Here is a 26,272-nt window from a genome sequence, read left to right as displayed (position 1 = left end):
TTGAATGTTGAACTTCATCAAGTTCAGAAATTCAGGCTGCTGGTCATCACTTTAGGCAATCTATAAAGACATTTATTTTGGAATAGTAAAACAGACAGAACCACTGCTCTCTATATCAAGATGCGAACATGACTATTGGGTTTTTAATATACATGCGGCAAACACCATCTGCAGTTTTAATGCAGATTATATTTATGTTTACCAAACTCAGACATTTAAGGATGCTTAAACACTTGCCATTTATTCTCCACTAAAATTGTAAAAGACCAAGGAGAAAAACTGAGCAAAGAAATAAAATAAATACATAAAAATAAACCTAAGGGGTGTGAATATATTCATGGGGTCCAGAGAAGATTTGTCACTTTTTTACAAAATCCCTCCCACAATCTTGACGAGTTTCTACTTGGGACAGTTCTGTCGATATGCACGTAGTTCCCGACCCAGGAAAAATGAAAATGCTGATGAAAAATGGACATACGTTATCTGCTCTCTCAGTCTGTTGAACTTCAGCTAGAATAACTCGCAAAGAAGGGGAGGAAATCAGCCTCCTCCCCCAATCCATTCCTTATCATGTCTGCCCTTGAGCGCATGGCAGGCAAAATTATTTCGATCAAAGTGGCCCTTGGTTCCACAACTGCAGATTAATGGACCACAGCCAAGTCCCTTTCTCCAGGAAGCAGTGTGGACAAGGACCTCTATCTCCATCCTTCTGGAGCATGAAATGCTCTCAGGAACAGGTTAAACAGTGTGATGTCTCCAGACTGCATTTTGTATTCACAGCCTTCAGGAGTTCCTGGGGAATTCTGGTTTCTTCTAAAACACATCTAGTCTTCAAAAACTTAATTTCATTCTTAATTATCTGCAAACGTATACCTTTTAAAGAGCTGTTAATGTGACTTAACTGTTCAAGCGTCATAACGATATTCTCATCAAGTTGGTGGATGTTTCTTCTAGGGAGAATGAAAGTGAGGCCTTTAAAATATATTCCTTCCATACCTTTTGGATCCATTTCACTACACAACACAAGAACAAATCAACCAGACGCTTAACTCAAATTCCACATTTTTAGTTGTTTTTTTTTTCTTAAAACAATCTCTTCTCTTTTTCTTCCTTCTCCTCCTTTTCTTCTTCTTCATTATTATCATATCCTCTTTTTTTTCTCCCCCACTTACCCCTTCTTCTTTTTTTGAGGGGGAGTATTTATTTATTAATTTACTTGTTTATTTGAGGCAGGGTTTCTCTGTGTAGCCCTGGCTCTCTTAGAACTTATTCCGTACAACAGTCTCGCTTCAGACTCACAGAGATCTACCTGCTCTGCCTCTGTTGGGATTAGAAGCATACGAATCCACCACAATGTATTAAAAAAAAAAGATCATGCCGGGCGGTGGTGGCGCTTGCCTTTAATCCCAGCACTCGGGAGGCAGAGGCAGGCGGATCTCTTTGAGTTCGAGACCAGCCTGGTCTACAAGAGCTAGTTCCAGGACAGGCTCCAAAGCCACAGAGAAACCCTGTCTCGAAAAAAAAAAAAGATCATGAGCAAAGTTTCTTCTCCTTGGATATAAGTGAGACATCTGACCACCAACTGCTTTTAAAAAAATTCCATGAATCATTAATGTTAATAACAAAATGTAGATAGATGAAAACCATGGAAGGCAAATTGCTTTTGTTGAATTATGGTTTCAGAATACAGAAGGCTGTCTTTGCAAAGAGTCATTGTTTGTGTGGGGAGGAAAAAACTTTTAGTTTTGAGTTCAGTCATTTTTTTTTCTAATAAGAATAATTTAATTATTAAAGGGATCTGCGTGCAAGGGTAGGAAAGGGTTTGTTCTCAGTTTTTCTAAGCTGATTATAATAGATTGGGGATAACCACTTAAAATCCATTGACTGCTTGTGTGCAGCATTTGGGTCCTTAAAAAAATAAAAGAATGTGAAAAATAGCTGTCAACATGTGTTTTTTTTTTTTATTTCACAAATGCAATCTTCACTCTCTCAACAATCCCAGCAGTCAGGTATTTCATATGACTCAAGACCAGGTTCACAAAGGAGTGCAGGTCAAGGGTGGAGCTGGACCAAGGGTTCAGAAGCTTCCAATAGAGTCCTTTTCTCATCAGGTGTGGTGGCTCCTGCTTTGAATCCAGTTCTTGGGAGGCCCAGGAGGAGAATTAAAAGTTCAAGGCCAACTCTGGGTCTTCAGAGACAGGAGGATCCCTGGAATGTGCCTGCCAGCCAGCCTAGCATACTTGGTGAGTTAGAGGCCCATAAAAGACTTGGTCACTAAGTAGACAGACTACGTCTGAGGAATAACATACGTTTTTCTGTGGCCCCCACATGTGCAGAAGTAACTGTGTTCAGACACCGCTCACAGTTGAGGATCTGGACACGCAGGAAGGTGTACGTGTACTCAAACACCTCCCCCCAAAAGAATTCCAAGGCAGAGGCACTGTCCCAGAAATAAGCAAAGAACCTCTTGATGCCTTAAAATTCCATACTCTAGTGGTCCAGTTCATGATGCGGTCATTTGTAAATAACCTAAATTCCAGAGAGGCGGGTACTCTGATAAGTCATCGTCCAACAGGGACACATACAGTAGCTGTTCCTGAACTGCCCAAGGCTTCCCCTCAACAAAGCTTTCCTCTGGGACAATATTACTTGGTGTGAAGTATCTGCTGTCCCATTCAGCATCCCAACTTCACCTCTTGGAACCTTAATTGTTAAGTGACCAAGAGATGAGAGAGAGAGAACAACTCGGAGGAATGAGTTTTTCCCTTTTCCCCACATGGATTTCAGGAATCACCCTCATGCCGTCAGGCCTAGCAGCAAGCAGTTTCACCCAGAGAGTCACTTTCCAGGCCCTAATGTAATTCAGACACCATAGAGTAATTGAAGATATCCTTGAAGCACGGGGTTCCCTATAAATGACATCATCTCCCCAAGTACTCCTCTCAGAACCCAAGTCTTCAATTTTCTTACTCATGGCTAACCTTTTCAGTTTAGCTGTCGAGGTCTGACTATCCAGTCAGACATGGCAGTGGTTCCTATTAGCAATCCTACCCCCAAATGAGAAAGCAATGCTGAAGGCTAATCACCCAGCCCACGATGACACGTGTGTTCGGGAACACTCTACTGGTGCAGGTCATGTGTGGATGAACGAAGTTAAATCTTAACCAAACTGATTAGCTGGCTCCGTTGCGATCAGTTAAACTGTTTTTGTTGTTAAATAAACAGTTACTACAGTGTCAGACTTTGGGGTTTTGTATCGTGTGCCAGAATCTGCTCCCTGAATATCACCTTTTGCTACTTTATACATGTATTTTTTTTTCTTTAGCAGGTTTGTTTAGCTTTATGAAAAGGTGGCCAAATTCGGAGCACATTAGGGGCTTAGTTTTGATCTCTGCTCTAATGCTCGCTTTGTTAAGAAGTTGAGCCTGGTGACTCCCACAAAAGGGAAAACAATTGAAGACTCCCCAGAGGAGGGCCTCGTCTTTCAGCAGAAGATCTGGGAACATTCTCTTTCATATCCAGACACAGTCAAATGCCTATGAAGAGTGTTAGTTTAGAAGTCATAGCAGGATTTGGATTTCTTAAAGTTTCATGTTGTTGGGCTCAAGATTCAAGCAAAGAGTAGCGACAGGAACGAGACTGTCCTGCACTCTTTGTGTTTGGAGGACAATGGCTTGTGGTGTTTAAAAAGTCGTTGCCTTTGCTCAAAGCCCCAGTGTTTTGTTGCTGTGTTTGGCTGCTGTCTTTTGAGTTCTAGCCTCCCAAATGGACTCATAGTCTTCTGAGTGAGAGAAAACTAGGTTATCGTTACAAAACAATTTAAATATTCATCAAAAAAAAATCTTTGGGATTTAGGTGATAGGAAGGCAGGATTGTTAGAGTCAGAGGACAAGAAAGAAGAAAGGAGCAATGAAGGGTTGCAAGAAAAGAGGGGGGGAGGAAAAGAGAGAGGGAGGGAAAAGGGAGGGACAGACAGAGGGAGGGAAAAGGGAGGGCAGCTCATTGAACTAATGTGATTTGTTAGGGGAAAGAACAATGATACTTTATTAAAGGAAAAGAGAGCAAAATTAAATACTATTTAGGAAACAGAGATCTTGCTAAAAATACTTAGGGAAAACAACTATTATCAAGAAGCACAAAATAATTTGTTTGTTAATATATTTTGTATATTTTTATAATTTATGTTTTTGCATATGTATTTGTATTAGAATTAGAAGGACCTGGTCCAGATAGATGTTTGTTTTGTTTTGTTTTTTTTTCATGAAACTGATCCAACTTGAAGCAGTAGCAAGCTCTGTTAATGTGTAGCATCAGAGACGAAGGTAGTCACAAAGGTCTGACCACGACAAGCCTTTGAGAAAGTTGTCAAAGTAGGACCTCTAAAGGGATAACTAAAGAGTGACAGCTGATGAGCATCCCAGTAACTCTAGTCGTGGGGAAATGTGGAGGCTAGTACACAGACACATGGCTGCAATTATCATCCTCCATACATACCTAACTAAATATCAACATCTCCAAGTCACTGGGGAAAAACAAGGGAAAAACAAGCATCAAGAAACTATAAATGGAAGCAAGCTCTGAAAAGCTCAACTTTCCTGATCCACAGCCCACATCTTTTCAGAAAGAAATGCTCCATGAGGTTTTCTGTAAGCAGAAAGCATGTTTTATTCACATTTCTTGACTGTATACACTGGTGCTGATTGAGGCCTGTCAATCTACAGAGACTTAGTAAATACTTCGGGCAAGCTGTGACACAGCAACGTGCGTGTGATCTTGCTCATAACAAAGCTAGCTACCTCGTGAGGAAAGACATACGAGTAAAATTAAAAGTGCAATCTGTTTCTTGACTAAGACACAAATATTTCAAAATTCATGAGAAAGCCTAAAATTAAGGCAGCATCTTATCTCTAATATCACATTTGACTTATTGCACTGAAAGTAACGAATATTCAGAAACAAAAGGCACATGGGAAAACTCATTTCACTCATGCGCCCATGAAGAAAGAAAGAGAGGCCTTTTGAACTGGAAAGTTGAACCAATGGATTATGTGAATGAGGGTATTCCGTGAGAGAGAAATGACAGTTTCAGGCCAGAGATGATTTTGAGATTTGTAAGGCACTTTGTTACCGCATCACAAAAGTTACCGTAGTATGCTCTGTGCCACTGAAATGATTATTAATAAAATACATTGAATTGAATTGCTTCGGTCCTACCGTCTATTATAAATGACACCTCACCATTCCTAAATTGCCTTTCAGGGAGTGGGGGCTGAAGGAAGAAATGCTTCTACAGTAGTCTTTTTCTTTTCTTCCCTTGTCAATGGAGGGCTATTTGGAAATCAATTCAACACAAACACGAGGCCATGCACCAAAGACCGACTCGGGTGTGGGTTCATCTTGGCCATGCATTCCAAGTGAGTTTAAGTGAACAGGCATTATGTAAATAAGCATTGTAAAATAAAAGGCAGCTCCCACGTATTAATCCTGAGCCTGGGGTGCTTTAGTGCAGGCTGGAGACAATCCCAGACACCTGGTCTTTGAAAGACCCCCAAGGGGATAAGCGAAAGGGGTCCTTGAAAGCAGTTTGAAATTAAATCAAACTTGAATACGTGAATTAGGTGTGTTTTGCTCAGCAATTTTTTGATCTTTATTTTAGTGACTTCGAACAAAAATTCTCACCTTGAACGCAGTCAAGTTCCCCAGCTAAGATGGACTTGTGAATTAAAATCATATAAAGGGTTGAAAAGCTTGTATTATTCCTTGAAAATACATTTCATTCATACCAATATTGACTTTGAGGACGAAATATTTAATGTGAAAATCTGCAAATTTGCATAGGTGAAGAATTAGAACCCCGCTAACATAGGGCAACTAGAGAAAACAAAAGACCATACAAGGCTTAATTTTCTCAGGACAAAATACACAATCATAAACGTGGGGGGAAAGTTGGAAGTCTAAGGACACCATAGGAACGTGATCATGAAGTTGTCTCATTATTTTTGAAGAAATAGTGAGTTAGTAAGTTTAATCCCTTTTTCAAAGTGTTTCACTAAAACATTCTGCAGCTAACCAAATTGTTATTACATTTAGAAAAGAAACATGCATGGGCTATAGGAAATCAGATGTCAAACAAGAGAATTCCTGAACACACAGCACATGGGTTTTAGGCAGGGTTTAATAAACGCATATCTGTGGGCCCACGTTCCTTTAATTCTCCTACACTGGTCCATGGGTGTGGCTACCGCCCCTTGTCTGAACCACTATGGAAGCCTCAGAGACCAACAGTGTTTTGAAGGTAATGATCTCTCCTTGGCCTCAAAGGAACTGGTTGTAAAATTTATAAGGGGAAGCCTATTTCTGGCCCACGTAATTTTTTGGTGAGGGAGTAGAAATTGATGACATCTTTCTCGAAGAATAAAACTTGGTTATCTGAGCGTCCTCAGTTGCCACAAATCTTGGAGACATTTGGGGTTATTATCAAAGGCATGGGAGTTTGGAGCTATGTATATTATGGGTGTGTGAAATCAACCTTGTGTTTATTTAACAGTTGATATGTATTACATACTAAATGGGATGTTCTGCCTTGTGGAATGAAGTAATTATAAAATGTAGCTCCTGCCTATGGGGTGGCTAGGAGTTTCAGAAAGACTCACACACTCTGAATCCATAAAATGTGTGAATGTTTTTGAAGGATCTCTACAGCAAAAAAAAAAAAAAGTAACAGACTACATAAATAATTGAACAAAAGTCACTCCCTCAGAACTGTTAGATTCTTGTCTTTAACTGTTAAACTGCAAAACTTTCAACAATTAGAACCAATTTAGGTAGTTTTGAGAAATGAGCCCAAGGAAACATATATGTCATATATTATACATTTAAACAATATTGACAATAATTAAAACTTACAAAGTGGTTAACTCCTGGCATTTTCACCTTTAAGGGTAAAGGGTAACCTTTATTAACCCCTCCCTCCCACTTCCTCACAGCTTTTTAATACCAGGTCTCATGTAGCCCAGGCTTGCCTTAAACTTCAGGTGTAGTTAAAGATACCTCGAACTTCTGATCCTACTGCAGCTACCCTCTAAGTGCTGGATTACAGGGGTATGTCGTCATCACACCTTGTTCAATCAAGCCCTGAGGAGTAAAGCCAGGGCTTTGCGCATAGACAACAAGGCCTTTGGAAAGTGCCTTCACTTTCACAAATGAGCTAGCCTCCAGCCTCATGCAGAAACACTTGGAGACACACTACAGCCTGGGCTATAGGCCCCATCATCTCCCCTTTGGAAGCAATGATCCCCAAAGAAAACACCCCACAATGCACAAAACAAAATTTTAAAACTGTGTTTTTATGGAAGCGCACACTTTTAAGTACTAGACTATACTGTCTCTCAAGTGAGCCAATTATTCAGCCGTTCATTCCTTTTCCAGAATCACTAATCGCATGCCCACCTTAACCATACTCTCTATAAGCATGACCTTTATGGATAGAGAGGCTGTGAGTTTAGGAAATCATGTTTACCCGGTAACGAACCAAATAAAGCATCATTAATTATAACTAAACCACAAAACAAAATATCGATTAACCTTATTAATTAGCAACTAATACATCAATTTTGAGCAAATGAGTCATCCCTGCCGCAGCAAACAGCGGCTGAGGGTGCAACATAGCAATTCACTTTGAGTGGCAGGAGGCCATTTCACCGGTGTCCTCAAGACTCTCATTTCATGCCCACCAAGAATGCTCAGTGTCCCACAGGCAGACGATGTGTGAAAGCCCAAAGCCAGCTGCAAACCGATCATCTTCTCTGAAAGACGATTGACAGCTGGGAACTCAGTTCTCGGTGGGGATACGGGCTGGCCTAACACACAGGAGGCCATGGGTTCCATCCCCAGCACCGGGTCTCTCAGGCATGGCGGAGCTCGCCTGCATTCACACCGGTCAGAAGGCAAAAGCAGAATGACCAGGAGTTCATGGTCATGCTCCGCGAAGCTTGAGTTTATGACCAGTTCAGGGAACATAAGACTCTATCAACTTAAAAAAAAAAAAAGTGTAACTGGCTTGCCCCACTTCAGATCTCAGTAAAGCAAGAACACTGGTTTCTTCTCTAGTGCCCCCAGAAGAGAGACCCAGATCTGTCTAGAGAAGCGATCACTCTCAATGGACACCACCTTGCAGCACTAACTGTCTTCATACCAGAGGAGAAGCTCGCTCACACTCAAACAGCTAGATGTTTTCCTGTGTTGTCAGTGTCTCAGCAGAAGATAAAGGAGGGGAGGGGTCATCCTGAAGTTATTTTCAGATGTTTTAAATAGGCCATGTGCCTACGGGCCTGCCTCTTTGTTCTGGTGCTGTGCCTGAAAGAATACTGTGGGATTTTTGAGTTGAATTTAGAACTATGCTAGTGGAATAATGACCCTCCCCATATTAAAAGTATTTAAAAATACTTCTGTGTTTACTAGCATATAGACTTTTTTTTTTTTTTTAAATTGGGCTGAGCTAAGACCCAAGGTAACAAAGGTAAAACCAATGCTTGCTTCAAATGCATAAACAGGCTTTCAATATAGCGCCAGGGCTGACCACCTGCCAATGAAATTCTTGAAAACAAAAGCAAACAAAAAACAGTTGGTTGTGAGGAACCACTGACAAAATTAATTTCTAACACAGGAAGCAATATAAAATCTGTCATGATCATGTTAGCCGCCTTCAACTGCAATTCCTGAAATGCTGCCCCAGGCCAGTTCTTCCTACACGGATTGAATCCTCACCTGGAGACCAGATTGCAAGTTCAGTAAACCACTCTTTTGCCTTTAAAGGCTTTCTTTCTCCCTCTTCTCAGAGATAGTGTGCAATAAACTAAATATCACAGTTGGAATAATGAAAATGTCAATACTTAGAATAAAAAAACTTTTCTAAAAGAAAATTAAAAAAAATGAAAATGAGTGGAAAGAAAATTTTCCCCTTCCCTTTAGACATTCTTTCAATTAAAAGGAAGCCAAATTTAAATTATAGCTGCCAATTAATTTTTCTGCTCTGGAAAGTGAAATAAGCATCTTTCATTAAATTGGATATCAAAGCTCATTGGCCATCCAAGGAACCTCCAGATTAATGGACCAGAGTTCTCCAGTTTCAATTATTTTCCTGATTTCCCAATAACTATCCTCCCGATTCCTCTCCCTGGTGAGGCCGCATCTGCCTCCAAATGTTCTGCCTGAGATAGTGTGTTTTCTCTGGGTAGCATGAGCGGAAGGGGCTATCGGCTCCATGTTAAAATGTAAAGGGGAAGATGGAGAGAGAGAGAGAGAGAGAGAGAGAGAGAGAGGCTGAATTCCCATGGAAGGAGGCTTTCTTTACATGAGTTCCTGGGTAGTGAGAACCATAGCTGAGTGCTAGATTTGAAACAGAAGCAAGTAGTCCCAGGCTTTTGTGTCACAGTGATAATACACGCCCACATTTGTCTCTCAAGACTTCCTCCCCAAACAAGAAGAAAACGAGAGAAATAAGGAATCAGCTCCCAGTTAATTCTACAGATACATTTCTAAGTATATATTTTGCATATTTTATTTTATTTTTTATGAATCTATTAATTCAGCACACAATTCTTATTTTCATGGAAACTGTCCTTTGGTGACCAAATTTACTCTATAGAATCATACAAATTTCTGGGATCAGCACGGTTTCATCATCAAGGTGAACAGCTCACTATGTATGAGCTAATATCGTTTCTGGAAGGGCAGTTTAGAGTTATCGAGTTTGCGTAAGTTCTGTTCTTTGAATGATGTGTTACAGGCAACAGGAGAGGTGACTACAACATTCTTGATTAAAATAAGACAGATTTGTGTCTCTGAGTAATGTCAGAAGCTATGCCTGTAAAGTCTCCCCAGCAAGAGGCCATGAATTTGGAGAAGGAGGAGAGGCATATGAGAGGGTATTGAGAAAGGAAAGGGAAGGGAGAAAGGATGTGATTATCTTATATGCTCAAAAATAAAAGAAAAAAAAAAGGATAGCATATATGGCCCTGGGAATGAAACAACCCTAAAGCCAGCAGTCAGAGACTCACCGTAAACGTCTCCATTACAACTTTAGCACAGCCAAGGAAAAGTTGTTCTAGACCATTAGTCTAGACATTATTATATCTCTGGAGCCCTTTCCAGCATTCCACTTCCTGCCATTGCTAGAGTAACAACATGCTTTGTTAGTGATTTTAAAGTTTTATTTTACACACTCTCTGTCCCATTTGTCATCCACCGTGTTCCTGTGTCAAGGGGCAGACAGCAGCCTTCTCCTGCTCAAACACAAAGTTGCTCATCCAAACCTTAGCCCCTACACTCCCTACCAGTCATCCTAGCTTGGACCCTCTGGTCCCTCTGGCTAATGACTGTGGGCATGACTGTCTCCTTTTCTCACAACATCCATAAACATGGCTCTCACTCCTAATACTGGCCTCTCATGCTTACACTGCTTCCCAATCGAAAGCTTTACACCAAGTTTTGCTTGTAAGCCCTTCCTTCACGTCTTCCGAGAGTTCCCTGGGTTTAACCGTGACTTCTAAATAGCTAATACCAAAAACTTCTGATGCAGTTCACCAGACTTTGGACACAAACTTCAAATCCTACCGGATTTTACTCCGACAGACCACAGACATCTCATGTGCATGAGAGAAGAGCCGGTCTGTCTTCAGAGAGATCTATGCCCAAGAGCAGTTTCTTAGGTGCCGGATCCTTAGGTGTGTGGCACAGAAAAAAAAAAAAAAAAAACATTTGTTGACAAAAATATATGATAATTTTAAAACTTCATGTCATTCATTTTCATTTCATAGGAACGTGGAAATTTATTAAGAGAGTCACGATGGGAGTATAAAATAGCTTTTCACAAAAACATTTATTCTGGGCATTCGGGACAAAGATTTCAGCAGCTTTTCTTTAGACGCTCCCTATGTCTTTGTCTCTTTATTCATACACACGTGGCCACAAAGTTTCCTCAACTGTTCATGTTTATTAATGTTTGCATGCAGGAAAGAATTATTAAATTTACTCCACAGTGGGCATTTCCACTTCTTAATATTGCAGTGTGGAGTCTCCAGGTTGTGGCATGAGCTGGATAAAAATTCACCAGAATATTATAGGCTTGCTTTAAGTCTAAATTCTGCTCATGTGTTTTATTTACTTCACCGCCCTGTTTCTGAGTGGCAGCCTCTCCCCATATTTTTCTATTTATTGTAACACAGTCTTTATATATCATAGGACTGAATCACTAATGAATTCCTTTATCAATAATGTTATTTTTTCCCACCTTTTTATTTATTTATTAAAGATTTCTGTCTCTTCCCCACCGCCGCCTCCCATTTCCCTCCCCCTCCCCCATTCAAGTCCCCCTCCCTTGTCAGCCCAAAGAGCAATCAGGGTTCCCTGCCCTGTGGGAAGTCCAAGGACCACCCACCTCCATCCAGGTCTAGTAAGGTGAGCATCCAAACTGCCTAGGCTCCCACAAAGCCACTACGTGCAGTAGGATCAAAAGCCCAATAATGTTATTAAGATTTATTATTTATCTCATGGGGGGTGTTAATGCAAGCACATGCAGTGACCACAGAGGCCAGAAGAGGGCATCAGATGCCCCAGAGCTAGAGTTACAGGTGGTTTTAAGCCACCTGACCTGGATGCTGGGAATTGAACTCAGGTCCTCTGCAAGAGCACTAAATGCTCTTAGCTGCTGAGCCATCTCTCCCGCCCTGAATACAGATTTTTTAATAGAACCAATAGTTATTTTTCTTTCTTTGTGATGTGTGTATTATATGCATGCACGTCCACGTGTATTATAAGCATGCTGTGCCTGCCCATGCCTGCGCCTGTGGAAGCAGAGACTGACTTCAAGTGTTTTCTTTCAATCATGATTCACCATTTTCTTTCTTAAAGACAGAGCCTCTTGCTAGACTTGGGAGCTCCCTGATCTGGGTAGACTGGAAGGTCGGGGAGGACCTGGTCCTGCCTACCTCCTCTCCCCCACAGTGATGGCTTTAGTTATGCGGATGCTGGAGAAAGAAACACACTCAGGTCCTCTCACTTACACAGTGAGCATTAACTTACTGAGCCATCTTTCCAGACCTTTCTTTGCTTTTGTTTTTAAAGTTTCTTGGTGTACAGCCCAGACTGTCTTTGCCTCTTTCGTCCATCCACAGTGCCAGCATTACAGACATGTTCTGTTACTGTGTTACATGTTCATGTTACATGCTACATGTTCATGTTACTGTGTTCACCGTAACTTTAACTGTAGTTTGCACAAATATAACCAGTAGAAACACTTTGGGCATAGGGATAGCCTGCGATATGATATGCTAAGTTATATTAATTTATTCAGCAATATTTGGTGCATTTGATGAACAGAATCTTTTTATAGCCAAGTAGCTGGTAAAAGTTAAATTTGCATAAGGTTGAGAACCAAAGTAAGGATGAATGGTAGCTGTCTCAGAAACGGCCTAAAGCAACAAGCCTACCTCATCTTTTATTAAATCTCTCTCATTGGCCAGCTGATTACGTGATTTTGGATTGCTAACTTTAACAGGCGTGTCATATGTCACTTTGAAGCCTGCCAACATGGCAGCCAGTCTTCAGTCAGTCCATCTTCCATTGTCTCATGCCATGGACCCACTAGGCCCTCAGTTCAGACCTCTTGAACAAATACGCAGTGTGAGCCCCAGAGTTAGTAAATACCCTGAAAGGTTATTCTCTGAAAAATAAAAAAAAAAACTAAAACTAAAACAAAACACAAGAACCCCAAACCAAAAACATCTACAGAACACCAAAGACGCTTCACAAAGATCTAAATAAATATTTATAATGGTGTCCTATAAAAGCCAATTGAGATGTCTTGGTTAATATTTTTAATTATGTCAGTCCATGAATATTTTATCTCAAATCACTTCTTTCTCCTTGCCAAATGGAAATGCTCACAACCGAAGACCTCTTTTGAAGTCAACACAGGCCCTTTACTAATAAAGGGGAATAAAGAGGGGAAAATATTATCGAGAAACATAAAATTTAAATATTTTCTATATGTTGGTTGTAAACTTAAGCTCAGCTTATAAAATCGGTTATTCAGCTGTAAAATTTTATTTCAAACTGTGTAATAGCCTAGTGATAGCGGCTAAGCCGCTCTTTGTGAGACCCTGCCTTCTATACTCCACATTCTTGACTGAACGTTTCATTTTTTTCTATAAAAATGGTCCAAAGCCAAAAGCCTAATGATGACATATATAATTTTCGGTGTAGAAAACACACACATGGGTCTGGAATCTTATTGTGGATTACAGCCAATCCGTCCAGATCATAAACTTTAAGTTTTTAAAAGTGGCAATAAATTTTGCGGGGAGGAATGACAAAGCTGCTGAACACTTTTACAGTCACAAATGAGACACAACTTTATGCACAGGAGGAAAGAGGAGTTTCTGGTCAAGAAGAGAACTGGACGAAGTGGAGGAGGAAATACTGCAACTCTGTTTTTTTTTTTTTTTTTTTTCAAATTTGTCTTGGGCGCCTATAGACCAGGTAAGTATCATTTGCATCGGTAACTCACGAAGGTATTACCTCTTAATTCATAAACGTGCTTATTTTAAAGCTGTTGTAGTCTGAGCAAATAAAAATATCTGTGTATGATCGCTTCATTGGTGAAAGCTACTTTTTATTTTGCCATAAGACCTCTGGAATAAAGGAGAGAGAGCTGGGGGATACTGGAGCTTGGACACGGTGGCTCTTTAAATTGTGTTTGATCTCAGTGAACTGAAAGTCTTTTTCCAGTGTATTACTACAGTGTCGTTGGCTTGTAAGGCATGTGCTAACGCTGAGCCCCCAACTATAGCTTTTACATGAGAAATAGCATATTGCATCATCCTGTCAAAGTTCAGATACACACTTTACACAGCCTCATTAGAAATTCACTTTAGGGGTGGAGAGATGGCTCAGCAGTTAAGAGCATTGGTTGCTCTTCCAGAGGACCCAGGTTCAAATCCCAGCACCTACACGGAGGCTCACAACTGTCTGTTACTCTAGTTCCAAGGGATCTGACACCCTCACACAGCATACATACAGGCAAAACACCAATGCACATAAAATAAAAACAAGTAAATATTTTTTTTAAAAAAAATAAAGTCACTGTAAAATAGGTTGTGTACCATCAACAGGACGCAGTACATCAACAATGAAATTTTACTTTGTCTCTTAACGTATTCCACGATGTGCCTAATGAAGTTAGCTGATGGGATTTCAGTACTGTTATTTGTTCTAAGACTTACAGTGGTACTTCTTTTTTTTTTTTTTTTTCTTTTTCTTAACTTGGAAAAAGATCAAAATGCTTGTAGATTTCAGATTGCTATTAGAGGTAATAATTATACACTAAGCTAATTACTACTAAACCAAAACCTGAGCTACAACTAATTAAATTTTATTACATCAGCATAGAGCATAGACTTTCAATTTAACACAGGGCCCCGCTATAAACACAACAGCCTGTACATTTATTTCAAGTAAATCGTCTAGGTCAGATTTATAAAGTTGGGAACCTGGCAGGCTTTGCAGCACTATTTGTCAGTTCCACAGATCTGCTCATTTGCGGGCTTCGGTGGTGAGGGAAAGGTGCTCCTCCGCAAAATGAAAACCCTGGGCTTCATCTGCCGCCACAGCTCACACACCAGTCAAGTGCGCGTTCTGCGGAGACCACTGGGCTACAGAAAACATGCGGACGGCAATGAGGACACTGTTTCTTTTCAGTGCGGATGTGCGTCTTGACTTGCGACATCATTTATCCGGAGATAAGTGACATACAACATCTCGGAGTCTTAGTCTCTTCCGGGGGGGGGGGGGCGGGGGACAGAAATAATAAAAACATGCACGTTATCTTTCGGGGACGCAAAAAGCACGAAACTCGGACACTGGAGCTGAAAGCGCCACCTTGGTTCCTGTTTAAGGAACCAACGTCGAGTAAGCGGTACCATCAGCCGCAACACAGGCCGAATCTCCACCTAGTCCCCGCTGAAACTACGTGTACATTTTGTCATTCGCAAAAATTGGAAAGTGCAAGTGATTCACTTTACAAACTTTAATTTTATAAAAAATGTTTACTTTCTACCAGATGGTAGGATTAAATTACATAAACACTGTCAGCAAGTTGAATCCTCAGATGTATTCCTCCGTACCACAGAAGCTACGAAACCTGTCTATAATTGTGTTACTGATGTTCAGAAACAGCTGGAGCTGACATAACTACACGCTGGATATGTCAGCTTTCAGAGATTCAATATTCTTAACCCTCAATGCAGTGAAGGGGTCTTCGGCTGTAAACAAGAGCCGACGTCAATTATGCTGAAGTTCTGCAGCCAATCCAAGGCTCTCACAATAGGTATTTGATAAACAAAATGGCCAAGAGTCATACATGTCTCATTATTACAGAAAACTCTGTGTTGGTGAAGCCGAAGAAAGGTTTCAAATGCACAGCACTTTCTGCTAAGAGATAGAAGATAAATTCTCCTCTCCGAAGCCCCTCATTTATAGCTTCATTAATTTCTTAGGCGGTAGTAAATTATATATTTTTCTCTTCAGAAGAATTCAACCTGCCTCAAGAGTCTCTCTCTCTCTCTCTCTCTCTCTCTCTCTCTCTCTCTGTTTCCTAGGGGCACAGATTTTTTAACTTGAATTTGGGGTGAAATCCTGCTGTCTCTCCCATTAGAGTGTGAAAGTACGTTTATAAGAGATGCTCAGAGGGGCTGGTGGGATCAGCAGGGTCTCCTGGAGCCCTATGCTGCTGGCTTTGTACTCAGACACTGTATCAAAGGGAACGAAATTAACCACTCTAACTGTAACTAACCAGGTGAGAGGCTTCAAAACCATTTGATTGATGAGTTAATCTCATTAATTTTCCAGATCCACTGATTAATAGTAGGCTGATATACAGCACTTTGGAGATGGTTCATTAATACAAAGTGTGTCGCTGTGTAGAAATATATGTATGTATGCATATACACTATATCATATATATATATATATATTACACCTGCCTTTTTCCAAATAACTGGTCCTTCTAATTTGTTAATCATTTAGGACCAACTGAATGATTTATGAACTATAAATATACATAGAAGGCAATGTTCTAAAATTTGGGCAAACAGTAATAATAATACATGATGTTCTTTTTTTTTAAGACTTGTAAATGGCAAATGGCTGGTATCCGAAAGAAAGGATAAAATGGGCTGACTCGTTAGCAGGGATAAGAAAGACAGCCATTTGAAGACAGTTCAAGGCAAATTCTCAAAAGTCGGGGCAGTTTCTCAAGCTGAGACTTGGTGTGACATTCGAAGCGGCACGTTCTGTATCGCTACATGGCACAATGACTTTAGAGATGTGACAACCGTCTTCATCATGGAAGTCCCAGCAACACATCCATGAGACACCTTTAGGTGCTGCAGGGCCCTATAAGATGTCATGATTAATTCCACGTCTGACTTTTAAGTCTAGCAGCCCTTTCCATTTTTCAATCTATGTAACCCACGCAGCTCTAAGCGAGGGATAGCAGCATGAGCTGGAATCCAAGCTTGCCTTTAATACTAAATATCATTAAAGTGACATCAAAATTGAATGCAAGAGCTATCATTAAGCAAGTGCTGCTCTGCAAAAGACATTATAAGTCAAGGCTTTGAAAGACACCAGTCTACACCCAAATCCGTTTTGCCTCCTGGATCGTCGCCATTCTTTAAGCTGTTCTTCCGTGTCCAAAAATGTCTCTTTAATTAAGATGCTAGATCATGAGTGAGCATAACAGATGCACTGAGGCATGACACAGCAGAAAGACCAAGTTAGGCTGACATTTAATACGAGGGAAATATTCCCTTCCATCCACTGCCACCCTTTCCCTTTTGTTCTAAACTGATTAGGTGAAATTTCTCCTCCGAAGCAAGATGGGACGCCACAGACATTTTGCAGCTCGGAAGAGGGAGAACGGCATCCTTTCGATAAATGTCGTCACTTTGTGTTACCAGATGTCTTTTTGCATCCTCTCCTGCTTTCTGATTTTATTTTTGTACGTGTGAGAACATGGAAAATGCCAGCCATTGTACTCAGCCAGCTCGAGCCACAGCCAGTGTTCCGTGGGGAGATGTGGTGACCGTCCTGGGTTTCTGTTAAGTCCTGATCGTGAAGGACACTGAGCTCCTTGGGTCCCTTCATCCACAGCACACACCAAAACCTGTATGCGATCGTGTCCACCTGCTGGAACCTCACTTCAACAAGCCCCCTTTGATTCTAGCACAGACTGTTACCCACAAGAGAAATTTGGCTTCAGTTCTAAACAGAGCCTGCTTTTCCTCTTTTACTTTCTGGTGCTCCAAGTCTTAAAGAAACTTGATATTAATGATTACAATACATAATTATGCATGAGCAAAACATCTGGATGTTTTTATGGCCAGCAGGAACTTGGTAAGAAACGCATCTCCAAGTTTATCATAGACTACTCAAAATATTGGTTTGGTTCCACACTGTGGACTTATTTCTGACAACTGTAAAAATGATGCCAAAATCTACTCTTCTCCATGAGGCCACTAAAAGGAAAGATTAAGATTCTTCTAGGCTGTACAGTTGTGGCTCTGATGGACCACCTCCCTGCCTCATGGCAGAAGCAATGGGGTCTCCCCAGACACAGTGCCTCCTCCTCAGTTCATCACTGAGTGTCTAAGCCCCGAGGACAATGGTCCCACCCTCCTCTCTTGTTCCTTGAAGAAAGTACCGAACATGTCTCAAGACATAGATTCAACCCTGCCATTTGAGTAGCCTCAAGGGAGACAGACTTAGAAAGTGACCACCCTGAAACAGTAGGACCATGTAGTAAACACACCAGCAAGCATACACGCACACTTCACACAATGCTTTCATACCTGCCCAGTCTCCAAGGTCAGCTCAATAGAGAAGTTGGTGTTCATTTTAGACTTAGAAAATCTGAAGGACAGTAGTCAGATGGATCCAAGGAAATTTAGAAACACTGTTCAAGATTCTTCAGATCCTGGGAAAAGTTGACTCTTTGAGGAGGAGTATAAGATACAGGTTCACCCCCTTCCTGGCATTCAGCAGAACACCTGACTCAAGGGAGTTCACCGATACATCAGTAACACAATGGAACAGACGAAAAACTGTTGGCTGTCAAGCCATGCGGGCAGTCACTGGTCAAAAAGCAAAGGAACTCAGGACCGCGAGGGGTGCACCCACACACTGAGACAATGGGGATGTTCTATCGGGAACTCACCAAGGCCAGCTGGCCTGGGTTTGAAAAAGCCTGGGTTAAAACCGGTCTTGCTGAACATAGTGGACAATGAGGACTACTGAGACCCCAAGAACAATGGCAATGGGTTTTTGATCCTACTGTACCTATTGGTTTTGTGGGAGCCTAGGCAGTTTGGATGCTCACCTTACTAGACCTGGATGGAGGTGGGTGGTCCTCGGACTTCCCACAGGGCAGGGAACCCTGATTGCTCTTTGGACTGACAAGGGAGGGGGACTTGATTGGGGGAGGGGGAGGGAAAGGGGAGGCGGCTGGGGGGAAGAGACAGAAATCTTAAATAAATAAATAAATAAAAAGTTTATTTATAAATACCGAGTTTGCTTATCTCCCCGAGCCTTTGCCAAGTGAGGATGGACACAGGTCAAATCAAAGAAAGTAATTACAAAGGAACTTTTCAGGCCTCAGCAAGTTCCTAGTGTGATGCCCGAGCTTTGCCCTAATGGATCTAAGAGCGCAGCCATCCTAAAATAATGAAATAAGTATTGACCAGATAATCACTCCACCGCATGCTACTAAACGCCGAGGAAAAATGAAGGATCCTGGCATTTCCCTGGAGGACAGGGTGTTTGAGGTGGGGCCGGAGGGATGAGAGTAGGTTGAAACCAGTGGTCTCTCAACTACGACAGCCTCAGAAACCAGAAAGACTTTTCTAAGGCCCCCGGATTGTGACCAGGGTTCAATCTTAGGGATTCTGAATTTGTTCATTTTAAGAAAAATTCTTGCACTGGTTCTTTTTGAGAGCTCTCTATGTAAGTGTTGAGGGAGACATGACTGAAAGTGATGAATAAAAAAGGCAAACAAGAATGCCTCGTTTTGCAAATTAAACAACAAAATTAATAAGCGACGGAACGTCTTAGTCAATATATTAAAAAACAAAAAGCTAAAAATCGTCCTGGAGGGAAAAAGAATGCAGAGGCAAGAAGTAGTTCTCAGAAGTGACTTTAAGAACTGGAACCCACCATTCACTGGCTCAGTCAATCAATAGATACTTAGTAATTACGTATGAGATCCCATGAGCTGTTCTTGGTTAAACAAAGGGGAATGAACAAGGTCTTGAACTTTATGGGCATTGCAACCAAGTAGAAGAAAAAGATGCGGTAAATTTTCCTGGGTTATGTGTTGGTTTTAAAGGAGAAAGAAAAAAAAGAACCCCTTTGCAATTTTAAAAGATCACTCAGAGAAGGGGAGAAAGAGAGAGAGAGAAAGAGAGAGAGAGAGAGACAGACAGACAGACAGACAGACATGTGGAGGGCCCCTAAATCTATAGGAAACCATAGTGGGAGTCCGGTCCAGTTCCCATGCCTGCCTATATTGGACTGGCGTGAATGTAGATAAAAGTGATCTATGATTTGGAGAGGTGCTAGAATTTAAATAAAGCTAGGTAAAGAGAACAGGGCAAAGAAAACAGCCATGGACACCTGCAAGGCTTCCATCCTGGCAATCTAAGGGACAGTGATGTCATCTGCCGAGTTCGGGGATAGCAAGAGAACACATCTTCTGAAAGTGGCATCGACTCAGAAAACACGTTCATGTCTGGAGTCTTTGAGATACCCAAAGCACACATCAAATGGCTCGACGGGCATATGATGAGCACCCGTGTCCGTTGGTGCATCAATCTTCAGGCTTCTTCTCAGTAGAGCCCTGGCATCTCAGTGTCCACTCTTGACGTAGTCCTGCTTGGATGATAATCTGCAAGGTTTCCAGACCGGGAGCTCAGGTCTGCCAGTGTGCTGGTGAGCTGCTATCACAACTGAACCAGAGCAAGCGTTGGGAAGGCGGACAGGGTGGGAGGGTGAAGACCAAAGCCTAGTTTGTTAGCAAGTCCTGTATTGTTTAAGCCACCTGGAAGAAGACAAAGAGCTCAGGGCGTGGCTTCGAGGATGTATAAAAGCGCCAAGGAAGGTCCCCCAGAAACGGGAAAGGAGCACGGCTTGGGGGTGGTTTCTGGGATCAAGGGAGAGCATAACTAAAGCAGACACTGGGTGTGGTGTGGGTGATGGAGGCCTTTATTCCCACACTCAGGAGGCAGAGAGAAATGGATCTCTGTAAGTTCTAGGCCAGCCTGGTTGACATTGTAAGTTCTGGGCTAGCCACAGCTGCTCAGTGAGACCCAGTGTCAGAGAGAAAGAGACAGACACTGAGACAGACATGGAAACAGACAGGGAGGGGGGACAAGATTGCACACAGATTAAGATTCTTAAATCTCAATTCTCTCCCACCTGAAAATAAAGCTCCTAACTTGCATGATTTCTAAAGTTTTTGGTACTATTAAAAATCCGGTGTCCTAATAAGCAGAAAGGAATGCAGAAGGAAATAAATATTAGTGAGGTTTACAAATACTACACCTACTACACCAGCATGGCAGCAGGGATAGAAATAAACCAATCAAGATAGTTAAGAGTGATTTTGCAAAGGTTTACATGTGGCATAGAGGTGGAGAGACTTGTCCTGTTTGGGGGCAATAATTAAATCCATTTGTATGAAACAGACCACACAAGAACCCCGGGAAAGGGAGTGAGAAAGTCCTTAGTCGGGTCATGAGGTCTGGACATTAACTGTCACGCTAAGGAGTTTGGGATTCGTCTTTCAAAGGTGGGCCACTGGGAGTTCGTGAGAGCGTGCCATGATCAGGTCAAGATGTGAGGACAGATAACGCTCTGAAGCAATCTGCAGAGATGGATTGGAGAGATGACAGAGAGTGGCAGGCAGCCCAGGTGGAAGATATTCTGCAGCCATCAAGATGAAGGGTGATGCTCAGAGCCCAGATGAGGAAACTGGCCGTGAGAATGAAAGGGGGACTTGGGTACCAGAAACTCTGCGGAGGGAGAATCGGATGGCTTGCTGACTGGTTAGACAGGAGCTGGGAGAAATGAAGCTGCTAGGAAGAAGGAACACTGACTTCAGGCACTGGTGACCAAACTGGGGGGAGAGGCGGGAAGAGGTGGGGTGTGGGGAGATGTTGCACACAGAAGTGCCTGCTTGACCCTGGGAACAGTTAACCATGACTTTGTGAATATTGATGAAGCTGCTGAAATTCATGACGCTTCATCCCCTATAAAATAGCAACAGGAGGAGGGTATTTAGGCTGGGATTAGACCAGGAGGTCTACAGGAAAGAACTAGCTAAGATGCTCTTTACCCTTCACCTCTGCCTTCTCTGGAGGACACAGATTTTATAGTGTCATCTCAGAAGCAGAGGCTTCCCCCTCACCAGACATGGAACCTACCAGAATCTTGATCTCGAACTTCTCACTCTCCATATCTGCAAGCAATAGATTCCCACCATCCATAGCTTACACCGCTAATGGGGGATGCTCTTCAAATGAGCAGTCTCCGCCTACACGCAGTCTCTAGTAAGCTGTCATAATGCAGAAATGGGCTTACAGAGTGATCAAGAATCCTGCCTTAAGCCGGGCAATGGTGGCGCGTGCCTTTCATCCCAGCACTGGGGAGGCAGAGTTCGAGGCCAGCCTGGTCTACAAGAGCTAGTTCCAGGACAGGCTCCAAAGCTACAGAGAAACCCTGTCTCAAAAAAACAAAAACAAACAAACAAACAAAAAAACAAACAAAGAAAAAAAATCAAGCAACAACAACAAGAAAGCAAAATAAAAGAAGCCTGCCTTGGAAACAATGAGGCTGAGGTGATATAACAGCGGACACCAATCCTACCCTACGTTCCTGGCTTCGGAGTTTTCACTGGGTTCCTAGCTTTTTACACAACTCCAGATTTAACAGTGTGAGTTATCCCTCCACTGTCAGTACTCGTCTCTAGTTGTCGCTGGGTTAAGGCTTCTTTAACTTTGCACAAACCTGAGCCATTGGTTGGGCTCCCATGCTTAACAGACAAATCTTCCTGGACACGAGAGCTGAAAGGCATGAGAGAGACCACTTTATGTTGGAGCCAACTAACGCTTCCCAGACAAATGTATAAGAGTTGCCTTTAGCACCAAGCTAAGAAATATACTGAGCTACCTCATATACGAAAGGTTATATGTGCGTCATGTGTTCTAAGAAGAAACAAACAAATGGGGTGGTATAAACCTGTAATCACAGGCTTGGGAAGGGGGAAGTCAGTACTAGCTGAGACACTCTCAGTTACACGTAAGGCCCTATCTCAAAATTGAAAACAATGAACAGATAAATGAGATTAAAAGAGCAAGAAAAGCGAAATATAATCAGACGTGCTATTCTTGGGTGAGCAGAAACTATTTTTTGGTAGTTTTGGTTTACGAGTATTTATACTCGATACACTAATATATTTCGAATATGTAGTATTAAGTTGAAGCACAAAGTTTTCCCAGCCAATCATTTAAAATATGAGATACAGTTCAAGTGAAAATTTCCACATCTTTTCCTGGAATCTCCAAATATTACAATGTAAATAATGTCCCTGTAGGTCATGGCAAAAATGTAGACAAAGAACCATTTATTTTCTTTATTTTCTCTCTCTCTCTTTTTAAATGAACAGGATAGACTTGAAAACAGACTCATTTCTATGTGGTATCACTAAGTGTGTCTCCATAAATATTAAAGATAAACTCCGTACCCCTTGAAATGCCAAGAACCTTTCCATCGCTTTCGCGCGCATCTCTAAAATGCATTGCAGACTTTACCCTCTTCCTTGTGTGGATCACCCCCAGGAACTTTTCAGATTCCCCTGCTACTGTGTGTTGCTGGAGGAGACATCACAGGCTGCCACTTCCCTACTCTCTCTAGGCCAAACCGGAAGTCTGTATTTCAACTCTTCTCTCACCACTGACTGGGTAACCCAGCAAGTCAAGCGACATTGTTAGCAGTCATTCACAAATAAAAACCAGTGCTCCAGGTCAACAGCAGAAGCCCTGAGGCTGTCTGGGCCACTCATACCCAAGCCAGAGACGACCTGTAGGGGAAGCACCTTCCTGACCCACGGGCACCCACCTATGCTCCACCCCGTATGTGGCTCACTCTGCACCCAAGCCTGCAGCAAACCCTCTCCAACCTTTGTTGTTCATCCCCATGAACGCCCCAAAGGTGCCATCTCACCGACTGTATTAAAGTTAAATCCACTCTGGTTAAGGTCAGGGGGTCACACGTGAAAGGAAGACATGGTAGTGTGAGGGAGACTTGGTAGGACAAAGGGTTTTAGTGGAAGAGAGTGACATGAACAGGAAGGGAAAAAAACTAAAATTCACTATATAGATTTGTGAAACAGTCTGACAGCAGCTGCCTCCCCCCTCCCCACCCAAGGAGGAATAAATCACCTGTGTGACACAGCTAAGTGGTCGATTTTGGTCCCAAATTTCATGCCATAACCTACATGAAACTATACTGGTGAGTATAATATTTGCCATAAAGTGTCACCGACAATGAGCGCATGGACGACATTGTCATCAACATCACCAAGTCTGCACGTGCAGGCACCAGGTGAGGCTGAAGAGCCACGAGAAGACAAGGCTGTGCTCAAAGTCACACAACCAACAAATGACAGAAACGCCGTCAGTGGACTCTGCTCCAATTCCAGAGCCCAGTTCATTCGGCACAAACGAGAAAGCGTGTCCAGGGGAATGGATGGACCTCTTTGAATTTTTCTTTCTTAGAGAAGTCAATATTGGGATTCAGACAACGTTCTAATGCTAGCAAAGTAATAGGAAGAATAATAGTGACAATAACAGTTTCAACTGGCTGTCGATTTTCTATTGGAGGTCCCTGTCAGGGATTGGTAGATTAAGGGCGTGGAGAGCCTAGGACTGGAGGGGCTAGGGAGAGAACACGGTTGGGAAAAGGCTTGCTTTACAAGCACGAAGGCCTGCACTCAATACCCAGAACCCAGTTTGAAAAAGCTAGGTGTGATATATCTCACTAGTCCTGGCAAAGGGGTGGGGAGGGGGGGGGTGGAAGGTAGATGTCTGGTGTTCATAACCTAGCCAGACTAACCTATTTGTGGTGAATCTCAGGCTAATGAGAGACCCTCCCCACCAAAAACAAAAATATGGTGGTATTTGAGGTTGCCTTTGACCTACACACACACACACACACACACACACACACACGACACACACATACACACATGAGTCTATATTCCAAACATTCCAAACATGGAGACAGGGACACAGGTTCTATAGTGGTTGAATCCCCAGTGAAGCAAAAGGCCCTCACTGCTCCTGGGGCTTAACCCTTCCCTCTCTTGGCACAGAGGAGGCTTACAGAAGGCTTGCTGGCAGGCTGGGTTTCTGTTTCAAAGCAGGAAAAAGTGTACTGCAAACTGAAAACATTTTCTTCTCCAAAATGGGTAGAAGAGGATGACATTTAAGATAAGCCACAATCTGGACCCAAACTCCCTCTCCAAGCTCTTCACAGATTTCTCCCGGGGGTTCCTCTGCTCCAGCCCCTACTGCTCATCCGCAGCCTTTCCAATACATAATGCAGATCTCGGCTTCTCTGTCACAGGTTGCAAACTGGTGGCCCAACTGCCAAGCCCAGCCTGCAGACGTGTTTTGTTTTATCTGTGTGTTTTGTGGTGTTGTGTTTTTTTTTCTTTTCCTCAATGAGCCAACATTTAAAAATCTAGAGATTCACATAATTCATATTGTGGCATTTCTGGAAAAATCTCACAATCTGGCAACATGAGGTTTCATTCTCACAAGACAACAACTATTTCTCTGGGGCGTTTCCTTTTGGATGAAGTGTCTGTCCTGTGGTGTGGAGTCTTTACTACTCGCTGTGTCTCTGACTCTCAGGCTACGTCAACTCCATTTACCAAACCGGCTGTACTGGTTTTCTAATAGTAAAGAAGCATTTCTCGCCACCTGTTTCCTTCCAACATGGGCAAAAGCGAGACAAGAGGAGCTATGCACTGTGAAGGAAATTGAAGGCTGCTTACCTTCGTGCCGGTAACAATGCAGTGTGTACACGACCTCGCCAATTCCACTCAACATTGCTGCTTGCTGGCATTATTGCTATTCCTGACTTTACATGGCTTCTGTTGACTCCTTCCTGCCTGTTTCCCATCCCTTGAAACTCCTGATCTATCCTCCTCACATCCCTGACGTGTTCGAGAGGTTTCCAGAACACAGCCACAGCATTGGTTCTTACTTAAACGCTGACACCTCTTTCTTGGCAGTATATACTTAACAAAGCCTCAAGACTTGGATACCTTGAACAGTCCCAGGTGATGACCCGTGTCTAGGGGTCACAGATATTTGTGGAGAAAAGCTCCCCACTAGTGAGTATACTTGACATTGATGGAGCGTGAGACTTCAGGCCTGCATCAGTTACTTACTGATGGACGGTGTAGCAGCTGGCAGCGTAGTGGCTGAGGCTGCCCTGAGAACCAGGCACAGATCCTTTACCTTCACAGCGCTTGTGAGCAAGCATGCAAACATACATTCCGTCGCTTCATTTCCCACAGGGAAAGTGACAACTTCTCAGCCTTTGCTCTTTCTGGGTAACCGGCACCTAGTACGCCACCTTGGTGTGTATCAGTGACCAGGGGTCTGGTGTAGAACCCTGGGGCACGTTGGTTGGTTTGTAGTAGCTACTGATTTAGGATCATCGTAGTGTCCCACAGAGCTGCAAGGCACTGAAAATAGCTGTATGCTGCAGGAAGGCTGCGTGCCTGAGGCATTGGTGATAACACGCCATCAATTCTTTGGGATTCCAAAGAGCCATCAGAGTACAGTTGGACAAAGGTAAGAATTCTCTCATTCCCTCTCTTGGCTTTTCTACCTGACCTTGACTACCTCCTGTTTTCTCGTCCACCCAAGCCTCAAAGTAGACTCAAAAACCTTCTTTGGGTCTGAAATAAAGTCTGATTTCTTAGAATAAAGAAATATTTCTTAGAATAAAGACAGAGCCATATTTGGAGTTGGATTCGAATGAGTTGGGAAGGGGGAAATGGCTCAGTAACTAGAGCACACATTAAAAACTATTGTAACAACTACAACAACTAAAAACTGTAATGCATCTGTATATAGACATTTGT

At 42.4% G+C, this 26,272-nt stretch overlaps 1 protein-coding gene across 3 annotated transcripts in view; it reads right to left on the bottom strand.

The window, feature by feature from the left end:
• The window catches only part of Tenm3 (teneurin transmembrane protein 3), a 606,148-nt gene that overhangs the window by 567,864 nt on the left and 12,012 nt on the right, over positions 1-26,272 (bottom strand). The window contains exon 1 of one of the 3 annotated variants that reach the window (XM_050147273.1): positions 17,910-18,038. The exons of the other annotated variants lie outside the window; for them this stretch is intronic. The gene's annotated coding sequence lies outside the window, so the exon portion shown is untranslated. Of the gene's footprint in view, positions 1-17,909; positions 18,039-26,272 lie in introns of those variants that run through there. 3 annotated transcript variants of the gene reach the window in all.

This window comes from Alexandromys fortis, unplaced genomic scaffold, assembly GCF_014885135.2.
Source record: "Alexandromys fortis isolate MF-2015 unplaced genomic scaffold, M_Fortis_MF-2015_v1.1 scaffold_32, whole genome shotgun sequence".
NCBI lineage: Eukaryota > Metazoa > Chordata > Mammalia > Rodentia > Cricetidae > Alexandromys > Alexandromys fortis.
This window is presented reverse-complemented; position numbering and strand designations above follow the sequence as displayed.